Below are 27553 nucleotides of genomic sequence, written 5' to 3' on the forward strand. Positions count from 1 at the left end.
GCAAGTCAACATGTTTCATGCCCTAATCAGTCAAACAATCTGGTGGCAATTCGTTAGGACCTATATTTTCTAATCTACACAGTGGTTGGAATCTTATGTAGAAATACATAACAGATAACCAGTAATAGGGCATCTATCTAGGTCCATATAGATACCTTCAAGTGCAATTCTAAAAACCAACCTGTGATACAAAGTTCACACTGTAAATCACACTACAAGTATACAGATGGTTGCTTATCCTAATTGTATAGAGTGGCATGCATAGCATTGCAAACCATGCCACTAATGAAGTGTGTACACAAACACGTAGTGCAGGACAAATTAAAATATTAAACACATATGTGACAGACAAGGACCATACATTTTGTACACTGTGCCAGAAGAGTTAACTCACTCATTTGAGGTAGCAGTAGTGCTTCCATGAATGAAAGTGAAGCCTTATGATGTATATGTGTGCTGCAAAACAAAGCAGTTGTTAATGCAAATGTCTAAGGGGCCCAGCTCTATTCCATCAAAAACAAGTATAGCCAGGCTCGACTACACAAATATCAGTAAAACTCACAGTGTCCATTGGTAAGGTATGCAGGATGACCTACCCGTGTTCGGTTTCCTCAGAAGTGGAGGAGTGAGCCGTAGGTGTGGCCTGAGTATCAAAGCGTTGGTTCGCCAATTGGGGCCAGGTGCTAAGTTGCATGTAGTCTGAGGCAACTAGAGCGAGTCCTGACTCTGGAAATGTCAAAAAGTGGGTGCCATGTTGCCAGCAGCAGATATGTATCGGGTTTGTACCACCCCTGTTAAAATACACACTGCCCAGCCTCCGTCGGGTGCATAGTCACAGGGGATAATTAAAAAAAACAGGGGGAAAATGGTTAAAAACTGTAGTGTAGATCATCCTTGAGAGATTTTGTGTGGTGGCTCCCATATAACAGCAGACTCTTCCTGTATGTTAGTTTTTTAGAGGTACTGGTCTGTAGTTCGTTCCCAATCCGACTGATCATTAGGTCAATTAAAGGAAGCCCTTCATCAGAAATGTCTGAGGAGAATCGCAAGTAGGGATTCAGGGTGTTTAAACAATCACAGAAATCCTCACAGAACATCCTATCAGCTCTCCAGAAGATAAGGATATTGTCTATGTATCTGCACCACAAAGAGATGTTGATCCTGAAAAGGTTGTTGGTGCAGAAAACATTCTGCTTTTCAAATGTTGCTATTTAAAGACATGCCAAGCTCGGGTGCTCAGGCATTCCCCATAGAAGTACTGTGGGTCTGATGATATAGTTGCTCCTCATATTGAAATAAAAATTCTGTTAGAGCTATGGTAGCACATTAGATGATGAAGCTGACAGGGGTTGCTGATGTCCACTCCTCTGATAGTAAAGCACTCTCTATCACCTCTAGGATGGCACCCTTAGGAATATTAGAGAAGAGTGACTCTACATACAGCATGACCAACAAGTCTATCTGGTGTGGGATGTTCATTGCCCTAATCAGAATAAACACATCCCTGGTATATTGTACAAGTCAGTCAGTCAAAATACTTTATTCGATAATTCAATATCATAAAAAGACAATGGTGAACAAAATACAATCAATTACACTCACACTTTTTAGATATATTAAATATATTAAAAAGTCCAGTCAAATATAAAAAAATTCAAAAATTCAAAAACATTAAAAGCGATCAGTTCACAAAGTGGTAGCTGTTATGATAGGTCGCTTATTTAAAAAGACAATATATACAAAAAGTGCATTTTTATAGGAGTACATTTAGGCACGAATTTTCATTTTCTTACGTCTCTCCCTCACTGCCCCTACCAAAAAACTAGCGACATGAGAAATAACCCTCGGACTGTCTAGTAGTTGCAGGTATAGGAGTGCAGGCCTCACTTGAATGAAGCCTGCTTCCCTAAGGATAGGCACAATAAACTTCCTCCTTGCAGCTAAATAATGGCCACAAAACATTACAAAATGCATAGTATCTTGTTTTGAGAAATTGTCGCAGGAACACGGCGGTGCCTGATCAGGAGTGTTCCATTCCGTGAGTTGACCCAATGTTAAATAAATCAAATTTAAACGAAAAAGCATTAAAAGAAACCTATGATAGGGTCGGGTCACTAGAACCAAGTAAGGTTCAGGGCCAGGGGGATTAGCAACCATGATAAAAGATCTAACTGTGCTTTTTCAGAGCTCCCTTTCCTCCCTTTCCAGAGACAGCATCTGTAACATAGTCTCCTTCGTAAATGCTATGTCCCTACGGATTATACTTTCCGGGGAGTGAAAGAGCTCAGGTCTTCCAATTTTCTGAAAGCCTTGCTTGACGTAGGACAACCACTTAATTTTATTTTGGTTGTCTAAACCAAAACAATCCTTAAGAATAGCATGATTCAGGGAGAGTTCATCGTTCAACCAAGTCTTCAGCCAAGTTATTAATGGGGCTACCTTCATCATATCTGTGATAAAGCCAACACCCAACTCCGAATGCACTGAAAATGAAGGGGATGACTGCGGCACCGACAAGATTGATCTCATAAATTTATTTTCGGTGATTTGCAAGCAGTCCGTAGTACTGTATCCCCATAGTGAGCAGCCATACGTAGCGACTGCCAGACACTTTGCTTTGTAAATGTTTAACAGAGCTGATATGGGCCTAGCCCCTAATTTTTTGCTAAAGGACATGATTGCCATAGAGGTTCTAGCAAAAGCAATATTTCTTGCTTTAATCTGTGGGCCCCATTTCCCCCTCTCCTCAAAAATAATGCCCAAATACGGAAAGGTGGGGACTTTGTTCAATTCCTCATTACAGCAGAAAAAAGTTTTTATGCTTTTCTTTCGAGAACATCTCCCAACTATCATTATTTGTGATTTTTTAACATTGATTTTAAGGTCTAAGGAATTCATGAAGCAACCGAATGAGTCCAGTAATCGTTGAAGCCCCACCCCGGTTCGTGACAGAAGCACAGCGTCATCCGTATACAAGAGAACAGGTATATCCAGATCTCCTTCATGCGGTATGTCTGCCATTGCCCCCCTGAGTGCAGGTTCAAGAGCGTTTATATAGACGGTGAACAAGAGAGGGGCCATAATGCACCCCTGTCTAACCCCCCTTTCTGGTGGAAATGGATAGAACAGCGTCCCGCTGAATTTACTCTGACAGAGGCTCGCAGATCAGTATGTAAGTCTGCCAAGAAATTTACCAGGACTGGATCGAGACTCAATGCAATTAAAATCTTCCATAATTTTGGTCGGTTCAAAAGGTCGAAGGCCGACGAAAGGTCCATAAACCCCAGGTGTGGTGTCCCATCCTTAGCAACGGTATATTTGTCCACTAATAATTGTAAGTTAAGACACTGATCCACAGTCCTTGTTTTGGATCTGAAACCATATTGAACATTTGACAGAATCCCTTTCTCTTCAAGCCAATCCTGTAATTTAAAAAGGATGAACCGTCCCAGAATTTTAACTGACGAATCTATTAGGGAGATCGGTCAATAACAGGCTGGATCTGACCGATCACCCTTTTTAAAAACTGGGACAATGATGGACTCTTTCCAGGATGCTGGGATGTTATTATGATTTAGTTTATTAAAGACCTTACACAGTATCTCCGACCATAATTTTGGAGCACATTTAAAAATATCAGCAGGAACCCCGTCAGGACCAGGAGCCTTATTTCTCAAGGTCTGATCTATTGCCCTTTCCACTTCTGAGACTTCGAAAGAAATAAGAATACCCTCGTCTCTCTCAACTGTCATATTTAATGACTCTTGAGGAGCGGTACTAGAGTATATGTTACTAAAATGCGTAATCCAAGCCTCATCAGCAATGTTAGACTCAAGAGGGCAGTTCTCTACTGGTGAGAATAAGGGGTGATTTACCACTTTCCACAATTGGCTGCTATTCTTTAATACCTCTGGATTGAGTATCTGTGACCAAGCAGTATCTTTCACAGTGTTCTTCCTGATCTGTATGACCTTTTTGTAATTTGCTGTCAGCTTGGCTATTAGTACGCGATCTTTTCTATTAGACTTCAGGGCTTTTAACAAATCAGCGTGTGCCTTTGAACAAGAGTGATCAAACCATCTATTCCCTGAGTTTTTAGGGGGACCTTTTTCCACCATTAGAGTTTGATTGATCTGTTTGCAAATACTACCAAATCCACTAACTACTTGCTCGCTAGCAGCCTGTGGGTCTAAACACGTAGCTACATCGTCCTCTACCCTATTCAAAACATTCTGTAAGATGGCCTCTGGTTCTATGTTCTCCCATTTTAATCTACGTCCTTGATCTATCGGAATCACTCGCTGACCTCCCTACTGAAGTGTTGTTTTAAAAGGTAACAAGCCCCTAGACAGAACCTCCATCAGGACTGGGTTGTGGTCGCTAAAAACCGAAACCTCAGTTCTATATCTTAACACTTTACCTAAAATTTTACAGGACATAAAGATAAAATCAATAATTGTGCCATCACCTGTGCCTTTGAAAGTTGGGACAGTTAAATCACCCTCCCTGCATCCTGATTCATATAGGTTCCATACAGCCAAAAATTCTTCAAGAGCCTCCCCCCTTTTTGAATGTTCAAAATGTGAAACTGTGGAACCGGATGGGCCATCATGTAATAAGTTGACACAGGGGTAATCACACGGGTGAATATTAAAGTCTCCAAATAAAATTATCTCAAAGCAATTTACTTTCGTTCTATAGACTGACAAAAATGTATCTATCTGGTCCAGATTATGTCTGGTGCTCTCTGTAGCATTAGCATTATAAAAATTTATAAATAAAATATTGGATGAATCGGGGGAATTCATTTAAATAATTAAACAATTTTCACAACCTGAATCAAGCTGTGACAGTTCTCCTTTTAGCTCTAACTTGAATAAAGTTAATAACCCTCCTTTCGGTCTTCCAGCCAAACTGGCTGTAGCAGGAATGAAAAAATGTCTATATCCATCAAGGAAAAAACTGTTCGAGAGGTCCCAGGTCTCCTGTAAAGCCACAATGTCAAAAGTTTTCAAAAAGTCAATCCAAGTTTCATTGCCCACTTTGCCCCTTAATCCAGCAATGTTCCAGGTCATGATTCTACAAACTTGTGTGATGATCCGTGATTCATTTACCAGTCAATCATTGTCCTCCAAAGGGGTTAAAGGTGCAAAACGATTGAATAATGGCAAAATTTGATCAGCTGGAAAGTTTGGTCGACACAAGTTATAACAATAAGAATCTTTGGGCACTGAGTTATGATGACCAGTAAAAAGATGTGGCACATTACCCTGCATAAAAGGAGAAATTGGTGGATAATGTTGGGCTCCTTGCAGTTTAATGATGTCATTCAAGTGATTATAAAAGAAACCAAGGGGGCGTGCACATAAAGAATTATCTGTCGATGGCAAAGAAGCAGCCCTTAGCAAAACAGTTGCTACATGCTGTGGATGCTTAAAGTTTATAATCACACAATCGCCCTTGGTAGACTTTCTTGAATTACCCAACCACTCTACTCTTCGTGTTGATATGATGTCCTTAAAAAAAGCAACAGGGAAGCCACAATATTTACTCAACCAGGCTAACACTTTATGATGTAGAGAATCGCGGGTTTCCCCTTTTGCATCAATCATGTGTGAATCTACACCAGGGATGTTAGTCAACACTACTATGTATGGAACACAATCTGGGGGTAGATTAACAATAGGTTTTTGCTTTCCTGACCTCCGCTCAAAAGGGACTCCTGCAGTATTAGGTAGAGTATTGACCTGCAGTGTAGGTGGCGGGGGGCATGGCTGAATGGGAGGCTGAGCCGCTGGTACTTTAATAATGCCTCCCCCACTACTTACACTTGCGCTTGCTGACACCTCATTTACCACATCCCCTGTACTAATGTGCCTAACTGATTTTACTGAGGTCAAATGAGTAGATAAAAGGACCCCTAATTTAGACACCTCCTTGGCAACCTGGTCCAGTTTGGCAATCTCCCCTTTACTTGCAGGACCAGAACCCTTACTAAGCACACTGGGGTTTTGAACTGCAGCCTTATTTGTGGTCAATAGTGTGCCCAATCTAGATACTTCTTTACTGACCTGCTCTACTTTCTCAGCCAGTGGTCTAATCATGTCCTCAAGTTTAAGCGTGAACATGTTTACCAGGGAATCAAGTTGGTTTGACTTCAGGGTGTTTAAGTCATCCTCCATTTGAGTAACACGAATGGGCCTTGATTTATCAGCAGTCCCGCCCAACTTCTTTACTCTATGATACACTACCCGTTTGTTCTGTGTCCTTCTACAAGCCCTCACAGTTCTACGCAAGGGTGAGGACGTTTGTGGGGATACTGAGGGAACTGAGGACATTATTTGTGATAAATCTTGCGATATAGAGGGGAATAAGATTATCCGTCACCACCTGTATGGGTTGTGCAATTCTATCAATATCGCCTCCCAGTTGATCAGGTTGATCATTCCCTGGCACTACATCAACTATCTCAGGTAGAGTGCAATTGCTTGTAAGTAAAGGAAGTGGACTAACTTGACCTATAGACTTACGCCGTTCAGAATTAATTTTTTCAACAACCTTAACCATATAATTCTCAATCGATCCAGAAGATATAGACGTTTTGGAGGAGCGTAATCTAGACATTGTTAGGCTATAAAATAGTCACTCACAGTTCGAAGGGTTGGATGGAAACGAAATATCAAAGTCCGTGGCCCAGCCTGGCCTCGTCCAGTCGCGGACTGTCGCAGACTGTCCCGCCCTTGTCCCGGGCTTCTCCCGGCGCGTGCACGTGCGCGTCCCGCGGGACGAGGGACTGGCGCTGCCTTTATGTGCCTCCTGGCGCTGCTGTGGGCGTCACTGGTGGTGGGTGGGACCCGGCGGAGCCAAGCCCGGCCGGGGAGTAGGAGGAGCAAGGCCCGGCCCTTAGCTGCTGGTGCTGCGGCGCTGCTTGGCGGAGCAAAGCCCGGCCATGGAGAAAGCTGAAGCCGTAGGTATGTCTCCCCCACGGGACTCTGTACTGGCGCTGCCTTTATCCGCCTCCTGGCGCTGCTGCGGGCGTCACTGGTGGTGGGTGGGACCCAACGGAGCCAAGCCGGGCCGGGGAGTAGGCGGAGCAAGGCCCGGCCCTTAGCTGCTGGTGCTGCGGCGCTGCTTGGCGGAGCAAAGCCCGGCCACGGAGAAAGCTGAAGCCGTAGGTATGTCTCCCCCCGTAGGTATGTCTCCCCCCGTAGGTATGTATATTGTACAAATAAAGGTGTCTATTCTACAAAGGGTTGTAAGAAATGATCACAGAACCTAGATAATGGTTCAAGAAGTGAATTGATCCCAGAAACAAAAGGTCTCTCAGGAGGAGGAAGGACTCCCTTTTGAATTATAGGGAGAGTGTAAAAATAGGGGATCTTAGGCTGTCTGTTTACCAAAAATTCAGCTTCATTCTTCGTGATTCACCCATGTGTCTCTGATTTGGATACTATAGAGGTGATCTGTGTGTTTAGACATCCTGTGGGATCTTGATTATTAGGGGAGTAATATTGGCAGTCTGACAGTTGTCGGTGGCGTTCTGTATTATAATCGATGGTAGCCAAAAAGATCTACAGCAAAGAGCATCCTTGTAGGTGCCCGCTGGGAATTGCAGAGCCAGCCCGACGTAGAGCACACCCAATGATGAAGCATGGCACTCATCTGGGTGTGTGAGGGCACTTGCTCCTGAGGAGTTGCACTCCCTGCTGACTCCCCATGATGACACTGACCTGTAAGTTAGTTCTATACTAGTTTTCATAAGGAACTGCTTACTCTTTTCTCTCACATTCTATTTACAAGCATGGATACTGGCCCTTTAAGTGCTCATGGTCCCTCTCTTAGATATACAAGAATGTTTTATGCAATTTGTATCCAAATACTTTCTCATCTTTTCGGAGACTAACTGTGTGCCATTGTCAGTTCCAATTTGATTCGGATAGCCTTCTCTCATAAATGCCCTCTGTAGAATTAGGATTACATTTCAATGGTATATTTGGACTTTTCATCCAAAACGTCAATAGGGCAGCAATATCCAATCCCAATTTCAACCTTTGGGAAGAAAGAACATCTAGAGGCTCAATTGGCAAAAGTTTGGTGATTTGAGTTACCTCTCTTAAAACACATGGCCAACAATCTTTCACAAACCATTCAACATCGTTATCCACCCCAGCACACCAAAATCCTTTATGCACTCTGTGGTTCATTGTGCGTATGTCAATATGGGCCTCATGTGCCAACTAAAAAAACATTTCTAATAGAATCTGGAAAAACTAACTGGCAAAGTCTGCACAGAAAACCATTTCACATGCAAGTTCCAAAGAAATTTGTATGTACATATGCCTTAATTTCCTGATCCATATTTCTAGAAACTGGCTGTCCTCATACCACACATTTCATAACTTTCCCCATTCTAAACAGATCAACTAAATGTTCGTGGTCACCACAAATGATAAAAGGAACAGGCCAAATATACATCTTAAAATATTGCATTCCCCACCACATGGCTAATGCTTCCTTTACAATCACACTCCTAGTCCTTCAGTCAAAAAGTTTTTAATGGTTGAGCAACCACAATAACATTCCTTATTCTCTTTTAATGCATTCTGTCAATTTTCATCCCATGCAAAAAAACACCATACTTTAGTAAATCCCTAAGAGGATTGGTTATACTTCAAAAACGGGGCACAAATTTCAAATAATATTCAGCCAGACCCAAGACAGACCTCAACTGATCTTTGTCCATGGGTATGGGTTTGTCCTCAATGCTGTTTACAAGTTACATTTAAGGTCTTACTCCATTTCTGGAAATGTGATGCCCCTTTTCATTCTACACGTGGTTCTTCAGATTTGCACTTTTCACTGTGAAGGGTTAGACCCTTAGCCTGTAAAATGTTCAATAGTCTTTTAACCTGATATTATGTTGCTCCACGCCATTTCCAAAGATCAATATTTAACCTTGAAAACATCTATCATTCTCACAACCTTTGAAAATCTCCCTCATTATTCTTTGAAACACCTAAGAAGCTAACTCTAGTCCTAATGGCATATGTTTACATTGAAATGCCCTTTCAGGGGTCACAAATGAAGTGAAGTGTCTAGACTCTTCCGGTAAAACTACCTGGTTATATGCGACAGCATATCCAAAGAAGTGAATACAGTTGCATCAACTACCATGCATAATACTTCCAAAATGTTGGGAAGTGGTTTTCTATCCACCCATACATTGTGATTAAGTTTACGTAGGTCAACGTATAGACGTATAATATTGTCAGGTTTATGCACAATTACAACAGACACCAACCATTCCAACCCTTCAATGGGATCAATCACATCAAAATTACATATTCTGCCTAGTTCCTTAAGTACATCTTCTCTCATTGACTAAGGTACCCTATGTATCTTGCGAGCAAATGGCTTAGCAGTATCCTTTATTATTATCTTATGGTGGAACCCTCTTAACTTACCCAGAGTGACTGAAAATACACTAGGGTACTTCCTTATTCATTGACGCTCCAATGATAAGACAGGATAATTTAGACTTAGATGACACATAATCTTGATGAGAGAGATCTAGTTTAATGTTGAATTCTTGTTGGCAATTCCAACACAACAAGTTTGACCCTCTTTAGCAACGTATACCACACACTGTGCTTTTTTCTTTTCAAATTCAAGGATGGCATAACATTCTTTATCAATCTCAATTTTCTTTCTCTACATAAGCAAAGGTTTTTACATTAGAGAACCTTGATTTGTATGCTTAAAATCATCTGAACACGACAGGCACTATTGTGGTGAAAGGTGACCCAGAATCAGTGATGAGTTAAAAACTTATCTCATTAATATCTACATTGCAATTTGGGGGACTTCTTTTGAAATTTTTCATCAAAGCAATACATTCATCATTACTCACACAATCAACATCACTATGAACATTTACGTCTTCAGAGATAATTAATACAAAATCCTCTTCAACATCATCTTGATTATTTTCCTCCACCTGAGCAACCATTGACTTGCATGCATTGTGACACATTCTCGCAAGGTGTTCTTTCTTATTGCCCTTGCAACATTACTGTCGTACAGCCTGACAGTTCTTTGCTGATGCTAAATAGTTGCAACTGCCACAGTTAATACACTTATTGGCCTCTAGATCCTTCCTGCTTTCAGAAGTACGGCCAGGTCTATGTTCATTGTTCCTCCACAGTCTTTTTTTATGTCTTTACAATCCTCTTTTACTTTTAATGTGTTGACTTCTTTGTTAAAAGAGTTGGTTACTGTGACGGATGTGTTTGATAATTCTCTGAAATATGCCTCCGAGTTCTCTATGGCCCTAGTGATGCACAGGGCAGTTTCAAAGTTTCTCTCGTATATTCTTTTTGGATATTTTCTCAATTAGATGATCACAAATGACCTCATCTTTAAATTCCTAAAAATTGCAAATGGCAACTAATTGTCACAGCGAAAATAAAAAGGCATCCATAGATTCACTCACTCTCCAAGAATCTATTTTCTTCTAAAACAACATTACATGAAGGTAAAAACCTTTTACCTAATGTTTTGATTACTGTGGCATAGTCATCAATCACTTCAACAAAAGCACTTTTAACAGATGCACCTGATTGTTAGACCTGTGTGCTTACTACTTGTAAATGTAACGTTTTTTAAAATAGTTCTTTCTTATGGGCCTAAGTTATGTATCAATAGTACTTTCTTTTTCTTATCAATGAAAGTGCCCCCATCAATAGCATCCAGGTAAGCTTCAAATGCTTTTTCCATCTCATCCAGTCTAATGGTAGTGTGCCCAGATCATGCATAAAAGGAGGTGGTGCATCCATGGCTATTTATTTGGTTACTTTCTAGGAAGTACTGCTAATTCAATTTTGAACTACATTGGCAGGAAAAGTTTGTATATGACAGACTTGACTACTGCAAGATGGCTGCCTTGAATGTCCCCCTTAATTTGCAGTATCCTCCTTAAAGGGTTTTTGAGAATTTAGTATGCTTTTATTGTAGACTCCAGTAAAAAATATACAGATCTGTATCTTCTACTGTCTAACAGTTGAAAACAGGATTTCCTCACTGGGTAAACTGCACACCCAGTAATCCTGCGTTGGCGCCAGGCATGATTGACTGTTCCAAGATGGCACCCCAAAATGTTTTGTCCTTTCTTTTTATTCATAAATTTTGCCCAATCCAAAATAGCACTCATAAAACAATTGCCACACTCACACTCTGATGTGCTGGTTTCTAACAGTTCTCAGTGATTGCTCCAATTCAAAATGTCTCACATAGGAACGTTGCAAGCGCAAGTACTGATGGGATAATTTGTGCATTGAAATGTTGTATTGGAGTTCAAAGACTGTAGCCCAAATACGACGTTGGGGAAAAGCGCACTTGGAAGAGCGGAAAGTCGGAGGTCGACGGTGTGTCAGTTCGTCGCCACTAAAAGGTAATCACCACGCTCCAGATGGTGAGTGCTGGAAGACACATATTTAAGTGCAGCTTCTGCTGCTCAACCACTGTCACATCGCCTAGCATCTTCCTTCTAATCTCACTACTACCTTCAACCGTTTTCTCTGACATTCCACATTCTATAAGCCTCAAGATGCGGCACGAGTTAATCTTATGCCACCGCACAAGTTGAACACTGTAATGACTTACAATGGCCTAGCACACCTCAGGGTACAAGACATGCATAGAACTCTGTAATGTTTACATATACACAAAAATGTCCTGCTCGTTTTTGAACGTTTTCATGAACTGTGCATGATATGCTAGCTCGAATTAGCTTCTGAATATACTGCGCAACTACTGGTACAAACATTTTTTTTAGCTAGATTACAGCTTTCTAAAGTTGGAATTCGTTATAACGTATATTGCGATTAAATAATGTGCCGTTTTGATCCATTATGCTCTTTTTTCATTAAATAGTTAAACAAAATTGAAGTTCTCTTCAATTCTAGAACAACCTATCTACAAATAGTGAAATGTATTCCCAAAGTCGGCCTTTCTTTGAGGCTTTGCTCGAGTAATAACATGTAATTTAGCAAAAAGACCACTTAAATTTGTCTGAAGGTTGCCATTTCTGGGTTTACGCAGTTTGGCAGCGCATTCTTCGTTGTTTTTTTAGGGCAGAAATATACCACATATCAACATCTATACAATAGTAGACACAAGAGCAAACATTAACAATGCAGTTGAAAGCTGTTAATGACACACGAGTAAGGGAGGCTATATTGTTTACTGTCTAGCTATTTTCTTTACTGAATGCCTGAACAGGTGCAGCAGCATCTAAACATGAGTTGGTACTTTTAGTATGTTAAGATGTGTAGACCTTGTGTCATGGAAAGGGGCGACCATTCGGTCCCCCCGAACGTATGGTGGAGTACCTCGATCCCCCCGGGAAGCCATCTTGGGCGGGAGGCGAGTCTCGGCTGGTATGCCCGAAGCGGCGTAGCCGGGGCGCGCCTTTTTCCCGCCCTAAAGTGGGCTGGCCTAGACACCGACGCGGCCGGCCACGCCCTCGGAGGCAGGCGGGGGCGGGTTCACGCCCACCCTGAAGACGGATAAAAGGAGCGGAAGCCCAGAAAGCATCCTCTTGTTCCTGTGCTCTGAAGCTGCACCTCCCCGCTGCACGTGAGCTCGAGACGGAACGAAGAGCCAATTTTGAGCGTTGTAATCTCTCTTTTTGTCTTACAGATATCCCGTCTGAGAATGCCCAAGAAAGTCTGAAAGCGGGTCGGTACCGAGGAGATGCTCCGCATACTCATGAAGGAGATAGCCGATCTGAAGAAAAAGGTTGAGGCTAAGGACGGGGAGGGAGGACCGAAACAGCCTTTACAGGGAACAATCCCCGGTGGAAAAAGCAAGAGGCCCAGAAGGGGAGCACTTGGGGGAGAGACCCCGGTTCCCGAAACCCTTCGAGAGGAGCCAACCCCGGTGCCGAAAGAAGGGAATCCAATCCCTGTGGTGGTCACCCCCGTGAACAGGGAGGATATGCCCCCCGAGTTAGCGGCACAATTGGCAGCGTGGTTGGGAAACGATAGCGAGGGCGCCACGGCTGACGACGCCCGGGCAGTAATGAGGCAACTGCGGGAATCTAGGGTGGCTGCGAAGGCGCCATCTTCTGTTCCCCCACAGGTTCCGGCGGCTGGAAGTACAGCAGGCCCAAGTTCGGCGACAAGCGTGGGGTCTACTTCAGGTAAGCGGCCATTGCCGATTGCGGGGGAGGGGTCTGTACCTTCTAGAAAGGAGAAGATTGCCCAGCACGTCCCACAAGAAGTCAAGGAATTGATTTGGGCGGATAAATATGTAAACATGTTTTCATTGCTTACCGACCATTACGAGATCGAGCATGTGAAGAGTCAAAAGGAGCTCATGCATCCGAGTGTTTGGCGCACAAAAATGGCCGCCTTTAAGGTCGACGAGACCATTGGTACTTGGGGCAGAGCGTGGGGCATTTTTACTTCCATTATGGGTGAGCGCAGGCCTGAGTTGTTGACCGAGTTACCCATTTATCAGTCGCGTATTATGGAGTATTCTGTGGCATATGGGGGCAATCAGTGGTTCTGCTATGATAATCTGTTTAGAAAAGCTAAAGAACACAACCCATTGTTGTCTTGGGATTGTTACAACTCCGTGTCTTGGCAAAAAATGGAGAGTACGGGGATGTTGAAGGTGCCATTGGTAGGGAGTAACGGGGGGGAATCCTCCCGCCAGAACTCTGGGACGCCCTTTCGGACGGGTGCAGGTAACGAGTACCACTCGAAGCCGAGTGGCAACACAGGTAAAAGGGGGATCTGTTGGAATTTTAACAGAGGCAAATGTACCAGGCCCCAGGGGTCATGCAAATTCAGACATGAGTGTGGTGGGTGCGGGCAGCCATCCCATCCTGAGTCCATGTGCAGAGCCAAAACGGGTGATAACGGTGGTAAGGGAGGCGCCAAACAGGTCTAATATAGTCCGAGGGGCGCCTTTACCGACCCCGATTGATACCATGGCAATGATTCCTTGGCTCAGCAAATACCCGGATCATGCTTCCGCTGGGGTGTTACGGAACGGGTTTTCATGTGGTTTCCGCATCCCAGTGGGGGATTTTCAGGGGTACCAAACTGTAAGAATCAAATGTCGGTCTTACAGCACACGGCGGTGGTGCAGGTAAAGATTGGGAAAGAGGTGACTCGAGGTCGTGTCGCCGGTCCATTCGATTTGCCACCGGTTGCTAATTTTGTGTGTTCTCCTCTAGGGGTGGTCCCCAAGAAGGACCCGGGTGAGTTTCGGCTGATACATAATTTGTCAGCCCCACGTGGTCTTTCCGTGAATGACGCGATAGACCCGGAAGTATGTTCGGTGCGGTACGCATCTTTCGATGAGGCCGTTGCCATGTTGAATCGCCTGGGGCCCGGGACGCTGATGGCCAAATCGGACATCGAGTCAGCGTTCCGGTTGCTCCCGGTAAACCCAGACGATCAGCGTCTACTTGGTTTTCAGTTTCAGGGTCGCTATTACATGGATAGATGTATGCCAATGGGATGCTCGATTTCATGTGCCTATTTCGAGAAGTTCAGTTGTTTTCTGCAGTGGGTATTCACGAGGAAGACAGGTTTTCAACATGTGATGCACTATCTCGATGACTTTCTGTTTTTGGGGGCAGCCCGGGATTCTGAGTGTGGACAGGCTTTACATGAATTTTGTGTCCTAATGAATCAATTCGGTGTGCCTTTGGCGCCAGGTAAGACTGTGGGTCCCTCGACCTTGATCGAGTTTCTGGGGATCGAGCTCGACTCGGTGGAAGGTTGTTTTCGATTACCCAAGGAAAAAGTGTTAAAATTCAGGTTATCCCTTGAGACATGTATTCGTGCAACGAAAGTAAACCTGCATCAATTGCAACAGGTGGTGGGTCAGTTGAATTTTGCCCTAAGAGTAGTGCCGATGGCGCGCCCTTTTTCCCGCTCGATTGCACAATCCATGGTCGGCTTGAAGGAAGGACATCATCGCACGAGACTCTCGGCAGAGGTTCGCCAGGACATGCGCATTTGGATTGCATTCCTGGCGGATTTCAATGGTCGAATTGTCTGGAACAAACCAGCGGTGTCTTCCGAGGAGTTGGGGCTTTGGACAGACTCGGCGGGGAGTATGGGTTTTGGCGCCATATTGGGTACACAATGGTCGGCTCAAAAATGGCCGTCATGGTGGCATGAGTGCGGGTTGACGAGTAACATTGCTTTTCTCGAACTGTTCCCTATTCTGGTGGCTTTGAAAACATGGCCAGAAGGGTTTAGGGATCACTCTGTGGTGTTCTGGTCTGATAACATGACCGTGGTTGAGTGTATCAATAGTCAGGCAGCACGATGCAAATTGATTCTGAGACTGCTCAAGGAAATTGTGTTGTTGTGCATGCAACTGAATGTACTGTTTAGGGCGCGACACGTGCCGGGGGTGATGAACCAAGCGGCTGATGCGCTTTCTCGTTTCCGTATGCAGGCCTTCTGGGGTTTTCTGCCCACAGCGGACCCGGTGGCGGCACCCTTTCCCGAAGCTCTCTGGTCTCTCGGTGCCCCGAACTACAAGACCTCGTGGGAGAGAGTTTAGCACCCAGGACGAGGAAGGCATATGAAGGGGCGTTCCGTTCCTATTGGGCCTTTTTGGGTACTGCCGGGGGGGAACTTTGGGGTCAGGAAGAGTTTGTAGTAAGATTCCTGCTCTCTTTACATCAGGCAGGCAGGTCAGTAGCTACGGCCCAGAGGCATCGGGCCGCCATTTCCTTTATGGCAAGGGCTCATGGGATCCAGGACCCGACAGCGTCTTTCGTTGTGCAGAAAGCGCTACGTGGGTGGCAACGCCTTGAGGGTCGCAGAGTAGACGATAGGCACCCGATAGGTCTGGATAGGTTGGCCCTGTTATTGTCCGTGCTACCGGTAACATGTTCATCCCAGTACGAAGCAGTGTTGTTCCGAGCCGCATTTGCATTAGCATTCCATGGGGCTATGCGGGTAAGCGAATTAGTGGCAAAGAACAAGCAGGATACGATGGGGGGACTGTGCCGGGAACACATTCAGGTCAGGGGGGAGACAATGACGGTCTCGTTTCTCAGGTCCAAATCCGATCAGGGTGCAATCGGGGACTGCGTAATCATCCAGAGGATCCCCGGGTCTTCCATGTGCCCTGTTGTGTGCGTAGAGGAATATTTAGCGCAGAGGGTGGCAGCATGGGGGGGGACCTTGTTAAGACACGCTGACGCCACCCCACTGACGAGGTTTCAGTTTCAGCGGGTGCTTGCGATGTCGATTTCGGCCGCGGGCTTGAACCCCGGTGACTTTGGGACCCATTCCTTTCGGATAGGGGCTGCTACGGAGGCTACAGCCAGGGGTCTGAATGTTGAACAAGTAAAACGTGTGGGGCGTTGGTCCTCGAACTGTTATAAGAGGTATGTGCGGTTGCACATGTTGTGAAGCTGTAATGATGTACTCACGCTTCTTGTTTTTGTTTGATTTTCAGTTGCGCAAGCCTACGAGGCGGGGCGGACTGTGCAGTCGACCCGACACCGGGGGGCCAGCGGTCAGGCATTACCGGCTGTGAAAAAGGAGGTGTGGGTCGTGGGCCACTCATACGTGAGGCGTGCCGCGGACGTATTCAAAGCAGGTGACATGATTCACGTGGCTGGGGAATACGGGTACAGTGTGTCCTTCTACGGAAAGGGCGGGCTCTGTATAGACCAGTTTCGATCATTTTTCGAGGGTTTGTTAGGGCGGACGAGGTCACCGCCGTCTGTAGTCATAGTACATCTTGGGGGCAATGATTTGGTGACCACTGGTAGACGACTTCTTCTTGAGGCGATGCTTTCCACGGTAAGTTGGTTGGCGAGAAGAGTTCAAGGGTGCACAATTGCATGGTCCCATATGATCCCACGAAAAGTGTGGCGGGGGGCTATTTCTATTTCTGCTCTGAATCATTCAGTAAGGAAAATTAATAATAAAGTGAGTAGATTGTTCTGTTCAAGTACACTGCATTCTATTTCGCATGGTTGTATTAAAGGGGACAGTATGTATTTGGGGGATGGTGTTCATTTGTCCCGGATGGGGAACGAGTTACTCATAGGAGACCTGATAGCCTGGCTAAAGACTTTATGACATGACCTTTAGGCAGGAGTGTGGTGGGGGGTCCGGATAGCCGGTCAACTATCCGGCCTGTGGCGGTAAGGTCATGATCGGTGAGCAGTAATTCAAAGATCCCTATGAGGGGGCGTCACCCATTACAGATGGGAGCGCGCGGGGGAGGTGGCCAATTGGCCCCTCAACGGGGAGGCGGTCCTGTCTAAGGAGAGGCCGCCGGAAGGAAAGGAAAGGTGGTCAAGGCCCCTTCCTGGATAGGAGGGGCTACGGCCCCTCCTGGGGAATTTCCCGGGGCCAGGACATCTGCGACGGCAGATGGGTAAGTTGTGTGGGGTGCGGGAGGGGGTTTACGCTACCTTTTAGACACCTCACACGAGTCCTCGAACGACCGTTAAATGGCGTCGAGTTTATTGGGGCCCCCGTCAAGTACAAAGGGAAATTGGTAGATGCACTTGAGGTACGCCTCTGTGCGGTCACTCCTCTCACAAGTGAGGGGGGTATTTCTGGTTTAGGGATCTGACACCGGTTACGACCTTGCCGTTGGCCCTTAACGTTAGGATGTACAATTTCAAGTCAAATGTTTTGTAGGATGTTAGTTCGGCTAGGAGAACCTTTGTATTAGAGATCTGTTAAGGTTAGCCAAACATCGTAATGTGGAAATGAAATTGTACATAATATGAAACTGTTATTTTAATGTTTTAATTTTGTTTCATATTTTAAATAAATACGGCCGGGAAGGGTGACTCCCTTCCCGCCTTCCAAAAATTCAAGAACGGTTTCCGGTTTCCCAATTCTTGGGGATTGTGTTGAGAGGGGGTGGCGGGTATCTCAGCCATATGGAAAGGGGCGACCATTCGGTCCCCCCGAACGTATGGTGGAGTACCTCGATCCCCCTGGGAAGCCATCTTGGGCGGGAGGCGAGTCTCGGCTGGTATGCCCGAAGCGGCGTAGCCGGGGCGCGCCTTTTTCCCGCCCTAGAGTGGGCTGGCCTAGACACCGACGCGGCCGGCCACGCCCTCGGAGGCAGGCGGGGGCGGGTTCACGCCCACCCTGAAGACGGATAAAAGGAGCGGAAGCCCAGAAAGCATCCTCTTGTTCCTGTGCTCTGAAGCTGCACCTCCCCGCTGCACGTGAGTTCGAGACGGAACGAAGAGCCAATTTTGACCCACCCACCAGCCCCTGAGGACAGCGATTCGTTGGGAATACAGTTGATATAGTATCTTTTGTTTTCTCTGTTTTCTTACAGGTTGTGATGATATCTGAAATTTCTTAAGATGCAATAAAGATTGGTTATTTTCAGTATATTTTGCAAATAAAGTTTTGGAGCAAGGATTGAACAGTATTCACGCTTGGTAATAAGTGATGTTTGCTTTATAATCTCAGTAGTTTAGTTAGACTTGTCGTATTTATTTTGGTCGGGCGGTAAGGTCATGATCGGTGAGCAGTAATTCGAAGATCCCTATGAGGGGGCGTCACCCATTACGGATGGGAGCGCGCGGGGGAGGTGGCCAATTGGCCCCTCAACGGGGAGGCGGTCCTGTCTAAGGAGAGGCCGCCGGAAGGAAAGGAAAGGTGGTCAAGGCCCCTTCCTGGATAGGAGGGGCTACGGCCCCTCCTGGGGAATTTCCCGGGGCCAGGACATCTGCGACGGCAGATGGGTAAGTTGTGTGGGGTGCGGGAGGGGGTTTACGCTACCTTTTAGACACCTCACACGAGTCCTCGAACGACCGTTAAATGGCGTCAAGTTTATTGGGGCCCCCGTCAAGTACAAAGGGAAATTGGTAGATGCACTTGAGGTACGCCTCTGTGCGGTCACTCCTCTCACAAGTGAGGGGGGTATTTCTGGTTTAGGGATCTGACACCGGTTACGACCTTGCCGTTGGCCCTTAACGTTAGGATGTACAATTTCAAGTCAAATGTTTTGTAGGATGTTAGTTCGGCTAGGAGAACCTTTGTATTAGAGATCTGTTAAGGTTAGCCAAACATCGTAATGTGGAAATGAAATTGTACATAATATGAAACTGTTATTTTAATGTTTTAATTTTGTTTCATATTTTAAATAAATACGGCCGGGAAGGGTGACTCCCTTCCCGCCTTCCAAAAATTCAAGAACGGTTTCCGGTTTCCCAATTCTTGGGGATTGTGTTGAGAGGGGGTGGCGGGTATCTCAGCCATATTGGTAAGTGATAATTGGACAAACACTTCCATTTACACATCGGAGGTGTATGTGTTAATAAAGTGTAGTTCTATAATAATTCTGATGATACCTTTCCTGTAAACAGAAGGCTTCACTGATGATGACAATAACTCATTTTCTTATTATTATTCCTGATACTAATAAAAACAGGGCGGCAGAATGGCCCGCAGCTTGGTATGTGTCTTGCCTGTAAGCCATAATTCTGTATTAACCCTCTCCCCGCCCCTCCCCCCTGTGATTTGACTGCTGCAGGAGTCTTTCTGTCCGCTTGTTCTGTTATTCATTCCATTTTACATGGTGATTAATATAGGGACTTTAATTTAAAAATTTTGGAACTCCTATAATCCATGTTCTATGATCTTCCAGTCGGTCTATCACACATTCAAAAGTTGCCTGGTAATTGACGAACATGATGAGGGAGGTGGGCGAGCAGTAAAAAGAATATAGTGTCATCCTAAAAATATATATTTTCCGCAAGAAGTGTGTTGCTTCTAATGAATCAGCTAATGCTCTATTTTAATTGACTTACTTTGTGAAAAACGTATTTAATGAAAGAAGCAACAATCTAAATTACAAAAGCCCTATTTTTAGGAATCGTAGCAATTAGATGCTAGGGAACAAAGGTGTTTTTTTCAATCAGTACATTCTTGAAGTTGAAAGAGAATTGTATAATTATATTTCATTTGATCGCATCGTGCAGATGCACCTTCGTATATGACCACAGGCGGAGCAGTTTGCAGGGTTTAAATGTCCTGAGCCATCTTTTCAATACAGACTGTTTGTCAAAATGTACATTTTAGTACTGTAAGCAGTAATCATACCATTACTACCGAATATCTTCTCTATTTCCTTCTTTCAACTTCAAAGAATCATCCACTGGTAAAATCAGTTCTTTCAAATTCAAATAATTAGCCAAAGATGAAATCCTTGTGCTGAAATACTTTTGATTATTTATTACAAATTGCATTTTCTGTTCAAGATTATGATGAAACTCAGAATCTCTGGAGCAAAAGATAGGAAATACGTAACTGGTGCATGGCAAGGGAATGAGGAGATAAACAGGAGGCTGATCTGCAGACATCTGTCCTTCGGGGGGAACAACCTTTACAACGAAGATTTTACAGCGCGGTACTGTTACCACGTAACTTTTACAACGCAAGTTGTTACAACGACTTGCGCTGGGGGCGCTCCAGGATAGTAAATAGTTTAATTTACTATCCAACTCCTTCCCTACTATCCACGGGGACTGGAGTTGGAATAGTAAATTAAAATATTTACTATCCAGCCCCCCCCAACGCAAGTCGTTGTAACAACTTACATTGTAAAAGTTGCGTAGTAACAGCACGCGTTGTAAAAGTACGCTTTGTAACGTCGTACATCCGTCCTTCGGATGTCGCAAGTAGATGCTCAGAAACATGCAGGAAATTGCCACTGGAGCCAATAGTTGGTTTCCTCCTGATTATAAAATTAAATTGAGAGTGCCTGGCCAAACATTTGTTTTCTCAAGTCCTTTACAGGTGGGTGAGCGACACAGGTTACCATCTGCAGATCCTCAGTTGGCTGTGCTGACAGTAACAACTGAACTGGAGGTCTGTCCGGTAGAAGATTGCTGGCTCACAGTGGTCACTGACCTATCTAATTGAGAACAAGGGAGAATCACTAATTTTCCCGGTCTATGTTCACCATGCAATGCATCGTGGACACAGGCATGGAAAACACAGGATGGACACAAATGTTTTGAGGAGAGGTCAAGACAGGTAGGGGTGGGTGAAACTCACCAAAAATCTGCAGAGTTGCATGAAAACTCCACAAGATTCCATGGAGTTCTATGAATGGTGACAATCGGGACGTCGCAATGCTTTTGCTGTTTTTTAGCACCAGGAGCTTGAATGGCACCACAAGGTGCATCAGAGTGCATTGCTTCTCGAGCTAGTTTAGCTTTCTCTCCCAAGAGGTCACGACCATCCACATTGGGAAAGTCTCGCCAGGTGCCCTCCTAATGCCTGGAAATCATGCTAGGGGACGGGACACTCATTCACTTTCGAGTTTCGCCAGCTTACTGTTGGGGAGCCACACACAAGAAAAACTCCACCACATAGCGGTTAGTGGAGTTTGGCCGGAACTCCAGATTACATATGTAACACAGAGTTGCCAAAACTCTGCCAATTTTACCAGCGGAGCAGAATTTATAGCCCACCAATAGTTTGCATTTTGCTGGTTCTTTTATGTAACATAATGCTGATAAAATGTGAATATATGGTATGATAACCTGAGCTACTCGAGCAATGGTGATTAGGTTAAGCATTCCACCCATCACATTGCTTGTGCTCCCAAATTAGTAATTGTCAGAAACTGGATCATTGCGCATGGTTAATTTTTAAAAATTGTATATGCTGGACATCTGTTTTTGACCTCTGGATTAGGGTAGGACCTACTGAGCAGGCTGTAGCAACATGTTCTTTGTGTTAAAAAACTAAAATATTTTTACATTTCCAAAACCTACACTTTGTTAAGTCGGGAGCTGGGTTGTTCCCCTATTTTCACACAGTTGCATACAATTCTGATTTGTTTTGCAAAAGTGAAAGGAACCTTTTCTTCACTAACATATAAAAGTATAATGGTGCTTAAAGTTCGTAGGTTTGCTGCAGGCTGCCAAGGTGTTTATTTAAACACTAATAAGGCCCCCATTAGGATGGCGGGCAGACTTTGCCCGCCCGCCATCCTCGCGGTACTAGGGACCTCCCGCCATAAGGGCAGGGGTCCCGTTGGTAGCATTAGGGTGCGCCCTCCACAGTGGCGGGCGCATCCCACTTTCCTACCATTGTGGCGGGCGGTGCACTCAGCACCGCCCGCCACAATGGCAGGAAAGCATGCTGTGTATAGAACTGCTGGGGGGGTACCATAGGTACCCCCCATGTGCACCCCCCACCCCCCGGAGTCCCTGGGGGCCCACAACGGGTCCCCGCAGAGATTCTCCGCATGCCTTTCCGTGGCAGCATTGCCGCCATGGAAAGGCATTCAAAATTGCCCATCATAATATGGCTGGCGGTGTCTGATAGACACCGCCACTATATTATACCTTTTCCGCCCCGGTCGCAAGGCGACCGGGGCGGAAAAGCGGCGGATGGTCTTACCGTCCTCCGCGGTCCCCCCCGCCATACTAATATGGCAGGGATCTTTAGTGCAAGGATGGCGGGTGGATCGCCCCCGCCAGGCTGCCGGTGGCTACCGCCAGCCTGGCGGGGGCGCTCTGCCCGCCATCCTAATGGGCCCCTAAATTTGGAAAACTATTCCTTAATTCTACTAGGAAACTTCTACAAATGTAAAATTTAATACATAAGTATGACAAAATAAATAAGCACTTTCTATCATTGTTAGCCATGCTCTTTGTCATTGGTTTCAAATGTTCCTTGTTGCCCTCACGAAGCTTATTAATGTGTTAAAGCTATTCACCTTTCTGTTTCCGAATCACCTGAGGATCACACATCATTGTCTCTTTATTCAAAATCACCTCTTGCACTACAGCCAGCCATTCATTGGCTCCCAAGACACACATAAGCAAAAAACACAGGGACGGAGGGAACCAAGACTACCACACACCTACATAAAACTTCTTTATGACGGTGAAACCACAATATTTGATCAGTTTGCGAGGAACATCCATGTTCAGACAAACGGATCATGTACGTAGTTAAAATAGAACAGATGGGTTCTGAGAGTAGAGGTTTTTTGATCCTAGGCAGTAGCAACTATTTGGTCGTGTTGATAGTTTTGGGAGAGGGAGAGATACAAAAGAGAAATGCTGCCTGATGAGATCTTGCTTTTGTATAATGAAGAGGACACTGGAAAAGCTTCGGCCACGGAGCAGATCCACAGAGCAGGAAATGCATCAAAATGTCGACAGTGTTTAAAGGGAAAAATGTGGGAATTTTAGTTTGTTTTGGTCAGTTTGTTGCCAATCATGAACTGGTCATGTTTTTAAAAAACAAAAATAAATTCTGCTTAACCGTTCTAATGGAGAGAACTACCTTTCACAGATAAGGGTAAGAAAATGTCCTTGCTCACTGCTCTGAATGAGTCCTGCTTACTGGCATGTGTATTGGGGATAGTTTCGACAGTGCTTGACTCTAATAACTGGTACCAAAGATTTTTTCCAGGTCAAGTCTTGATAGATTCTTGCTGACCCCTGAGACATAGATGTCTCAGACCTATCCAGTGAAGGCTGGTTGCCCTGAGAAATGTCTCTTCTGAAACTGGAGAGTGCATAAGGTCCTGGAACTAGAGGGTGCAGCAACTTGTTTTCTATCGAGAACCAATATAACCACTAAAATGGAACATTTCTTGACCTTTCCATGAAAATGTCTCCCTTGTGTCAACGGAGCAAGAACGCCCTTTGTACCCAGGGGGCTGTATCTGCTGTTGAAGTAAATCAACTTGCCATTTTGCTTTGACCTTGAACTAGAGCTATACTGATCCTTCTTGCAACATTCCTGCAACCTGACCACGTGGCCTGGTGTTCATTCATTCTTTGCTGGATGTTTCGAGACAAGGCCAACCCACAATACTAATAGGAGCAAATAATATATCTGGAAACAGTAGCTCGCTATGGACAATATTTACATAGAACTCTAATTTAAAGCAGCGTTCATTTTGTTGGTTTAGAGTGGCCAAACAAAGTCAGAGAGATGAAGAAAGATATTTGGGTAAGAGGCCTGAAAAAAAAAAAGGATCTCAAGCAAACGATGAACTTGGATAACCATATAATAATTATATACAAAAATGATAAACATCTTGAATAGTACTCCAAACTCTTATGGTCTTTTCACTGAATGATGTTCAGATATTGTAAAATGTAAAGAAAATAGTGTTCATAATCATACAGTTGTAACTGAGCCAGTTGCTTTAAATAAGACTCTTCTACGCGATACCTTAGATGAAAAGTCTTAATAGTCCAATGATTTATCTTAATTTTTTGCAACATTTATTTAATGGGGATTAATTTATACAGTGCCAATGGGGGGATATGGGTGTACAAAGAAGGTCATACAATGCAACGCAAAGCCAGGGCCCAATACAGAGCTCACAATCAGTGACTATTTACAATACTGGGTACTACTGCCAAGCCCTAGTTAGGGAAAGAACAACTAAACCAGGATCACAGTGGTTTGTCTCAGCTTCCCCAACCTCATATGCCCAGTAAGCGAGGAAGGCACATTAGGATGAGTTGGTGTTGGGAAGGTGAGAGTGGATTGGGAAAGAGGTGTGGAAAAAGAAACAGAAATGTTAATAGGGAAGATAGAAGAAGCCAGTGACATGCAAGAGGGACTTGTGCTTTCTCCTCCTAAGGATGTCGATGGGTAGACAGGCAGGGGCGTAGAGCAGCCCCATCACTCTCACTAGGGCAGGAAACCTCTGCATACCCCACATGTCCCCTGTCCGGTAGCTAAGTTTAAGGTGGCTGGCCTCCTTTTCAGGCAAACAATGTGGCTATGATCATCATGAAAGGATCCCAGGCAGCCTGAAAATATGTGACTGGTCATTAAGTTTGTATGTGGTTTTCTCGTGGTTGGCCAAGTAGTGCTATTCAAGTAGCCATTTGGTGAGTGAGGGTCGAAGTCGGAGTATGTACAACTTGGTCCTGGCTAGCAAGGTGGCCAGCCACCTGTGCTCATGTGAAGTCATGTTAGGTAGGTCAGAGATGCCATGTAGCAGGGCGAGCTGGGGCGAGAGGGTGAGCCGAGCGGAGCTGCACAGTTGAAGCCATCCTCACAACAAGTTCCCTGTAGGTCGTGAAAGCAGGGCAGGACCACAGGATATGGAAAATGTAACAGTGAGAGGCCCTACACCTCCAGCAAAGGTCATGAGTCAGGAGTTTCGCCCTATGGAGTTTCCAATGATACCACTACCAGTTCTGCAAGATCTCAAAATATAGGAACCTCATCCGGGACTCCCTGAGAACCCTGTCATGATTGAGACGTAGTGTTGTCCAGGCCTCCGGGATGTAGGCCTTCCAGGGGATAAGCTGCTACTGAAGTCTTGTGGGCGAGAGGGACAGAATTGAATATTTACCTTTGATGAGCACTGCATAGAGGTCAGCCACCAACCCCTTGTACCGATGGAAAGCATGGACATACTCGAGAAGAGGGGACAAGGGCAACTCAAATGAGGGTGGGCCGCAGATGGCATGGAGGCAGTGTAAGGCCAGAGATCAGCAGGCCATAGCTCGAATTCCATCCTCAGAAGCTCTCACAATTTGAGTCTCCCTTTGTTGAGGACATAGTCAAGCCATTATATGGCACACTGATTTCAAGAGGTCCAGTTGAACATCCATTCACTGATGCAGAGAGGAGCATTGTGCCACAAGGAGCGGCTTTGATGCTGAAAGGGGGAGACACTCAGAGGCTATGCACCTCCTGCCAGGTCTCCGCTGATACTCTTAGGATCAGATGGGACTCCAGCCTCGAATATTTGGCTGAGAGTATGGAGCAATGTCATAGTTGTTGAAGAGAGGAGATGGTGTTCCAAGCTTACCCAGAACACGGACTCTCTCCCCGGATGCAGGTGACATGTGAATTTGGAAATTTAAAAGTCCCCCGGAGCCGCATGCTTCTTGCCATTGTGTTAGCCCAAAGTCGAGATGCTTGGATTCGAGATTTGCACCTACTGCAAATATAGGAGCAAAAATACCTGCTAGGAGAAGTCTGGGTATCCTGAGGGGTAACATGCTGAAGATGTGTTTGAAAGAGGAGGGTCGTAATAATCTGCAATGTCTGTCCTGTTTGGGGTGCTTAACTAGGAAGAGAACGTTATCCAACACCATACAAGTTAGTCGTCTGTTAGCTTGGATACCCGGGAAGGGAAGCCCTTCCTGTGCCCATGTCATGGTGTTACTGCAGATGCATGCTCAGGTGGTAGCTCTAGTCATTGTGAGGTCTTCACTTTTTGTCCAGGTGAAAAACTGCTCTTGATGCACATCATTTCTGACACTGAAGATCAGGGTTGGGATAAAAGGAGTAGGATATCATCCTCACCAAGCAAACCTCGATCTCTCTGACTTCTGTAATCGGTGAATAGCTGCAGATAGAGGTTGAATCATGAGAAAGAAGTAGCGGAGAGGCGGGTAACCATGGTGGGTGTGCAGCCAATCTTGAGGGAGTCAGAGAGGAACCCTTAACAAGATACCTCGGCTATGGGCGAGTCATACAGAAGGAAACTTTCCCAATGAAATCATTCTCCCGCCTCAAATGGAACATGGTTTGAAAGAAGTTTGGCTATTTGACCTGGTTGAAAGCCTTTTTGAAATCTATTGAAAGCACAAGGATCTCCAGATGATTGTCTTTTGTACACCATCGGAGTCGGGCTTGGGTCTGGACATGATTGTGGTGAGACAAAGCCCAACTGGGACTCATGAATAATCTGGGGGATCACCCTCACCAAAAAGGACACCAAGATTTTGGCCATAATTTTAGGATAGACATTGAGGAGGGAGATTGGGCTGTAACGAGAACAGTCCATTGAGTCTTTATTATCCTTGGGTAGGAGGGTGATGGCTACTTTATTAGATAGTGCACCCGTGGAGTTAATTTCCAGCGCTTCAATGAAAGCCCTGGTGAGGTGCGGCGTGAGAAGCTCTTGTCTGGTTTTGTCAATCTCTCCACAGAGCCTGTTATTCTTGGGGGATTTGACAGTTTGGAGCATTGATATGCCCTCAGCCACCTCACCTTCCATGATTACCCTTGAGAAAACTCCACGGCCCTCCTCCTGAAGAGTGGGCAGGCAAAGTGCAGCTAGAAATCCTTCAATCCAGTCTGAAGTGGCCCCCAGTTCCAGGCACTATAAAGACATAAAATAGGATGCAAATTAACCAATAATGTCCCTGAGATGGACCAGAACGACACCTGCAGTTTCCTGTATCATCGGTATAGTGACCTGGGATTCCTGTTGCTGTAGTTGGGTGGCCAGGAGGAGCCTGTTTGCTCTCTCCCCATGGTCATAGTGGCGCCACCAGAGCATAACCACTGCTTTCTCAGCTGCCTCTATGAGGAAGACATTCAGCTGAATCTTTGCCCAGTCCAGTTGGGCTGTCAAGGCTTGCATGGGGATGGTGGTTAATGCCCTAGGAGGGCACCAACCTCGGTTTCTAAAGCCTGTAGGTCTGGGTGGCCATGCACATCACCAGCTCAGCGATTCATATCATCCTCCCCCTCAGCGTTGCCTTGCTCATTTGCCAGATGATCCTTTGACT

The sequence above is a fragment of the Lissotriton vulgaris genome, chromosome 8 (assembly GCF_964263255.1).
Source record: "Lissotriton vulgaris chromosome 8, aLisVul1.2, whole genome shotgun sequence".
In the NCBI taxonomy this organism is placed as follows: Eukaryota; Metazoa; Chordata; class Amphibia; order Caudata; family Salamandridae; genus Lissotriton; species Lissotriton vulgaris.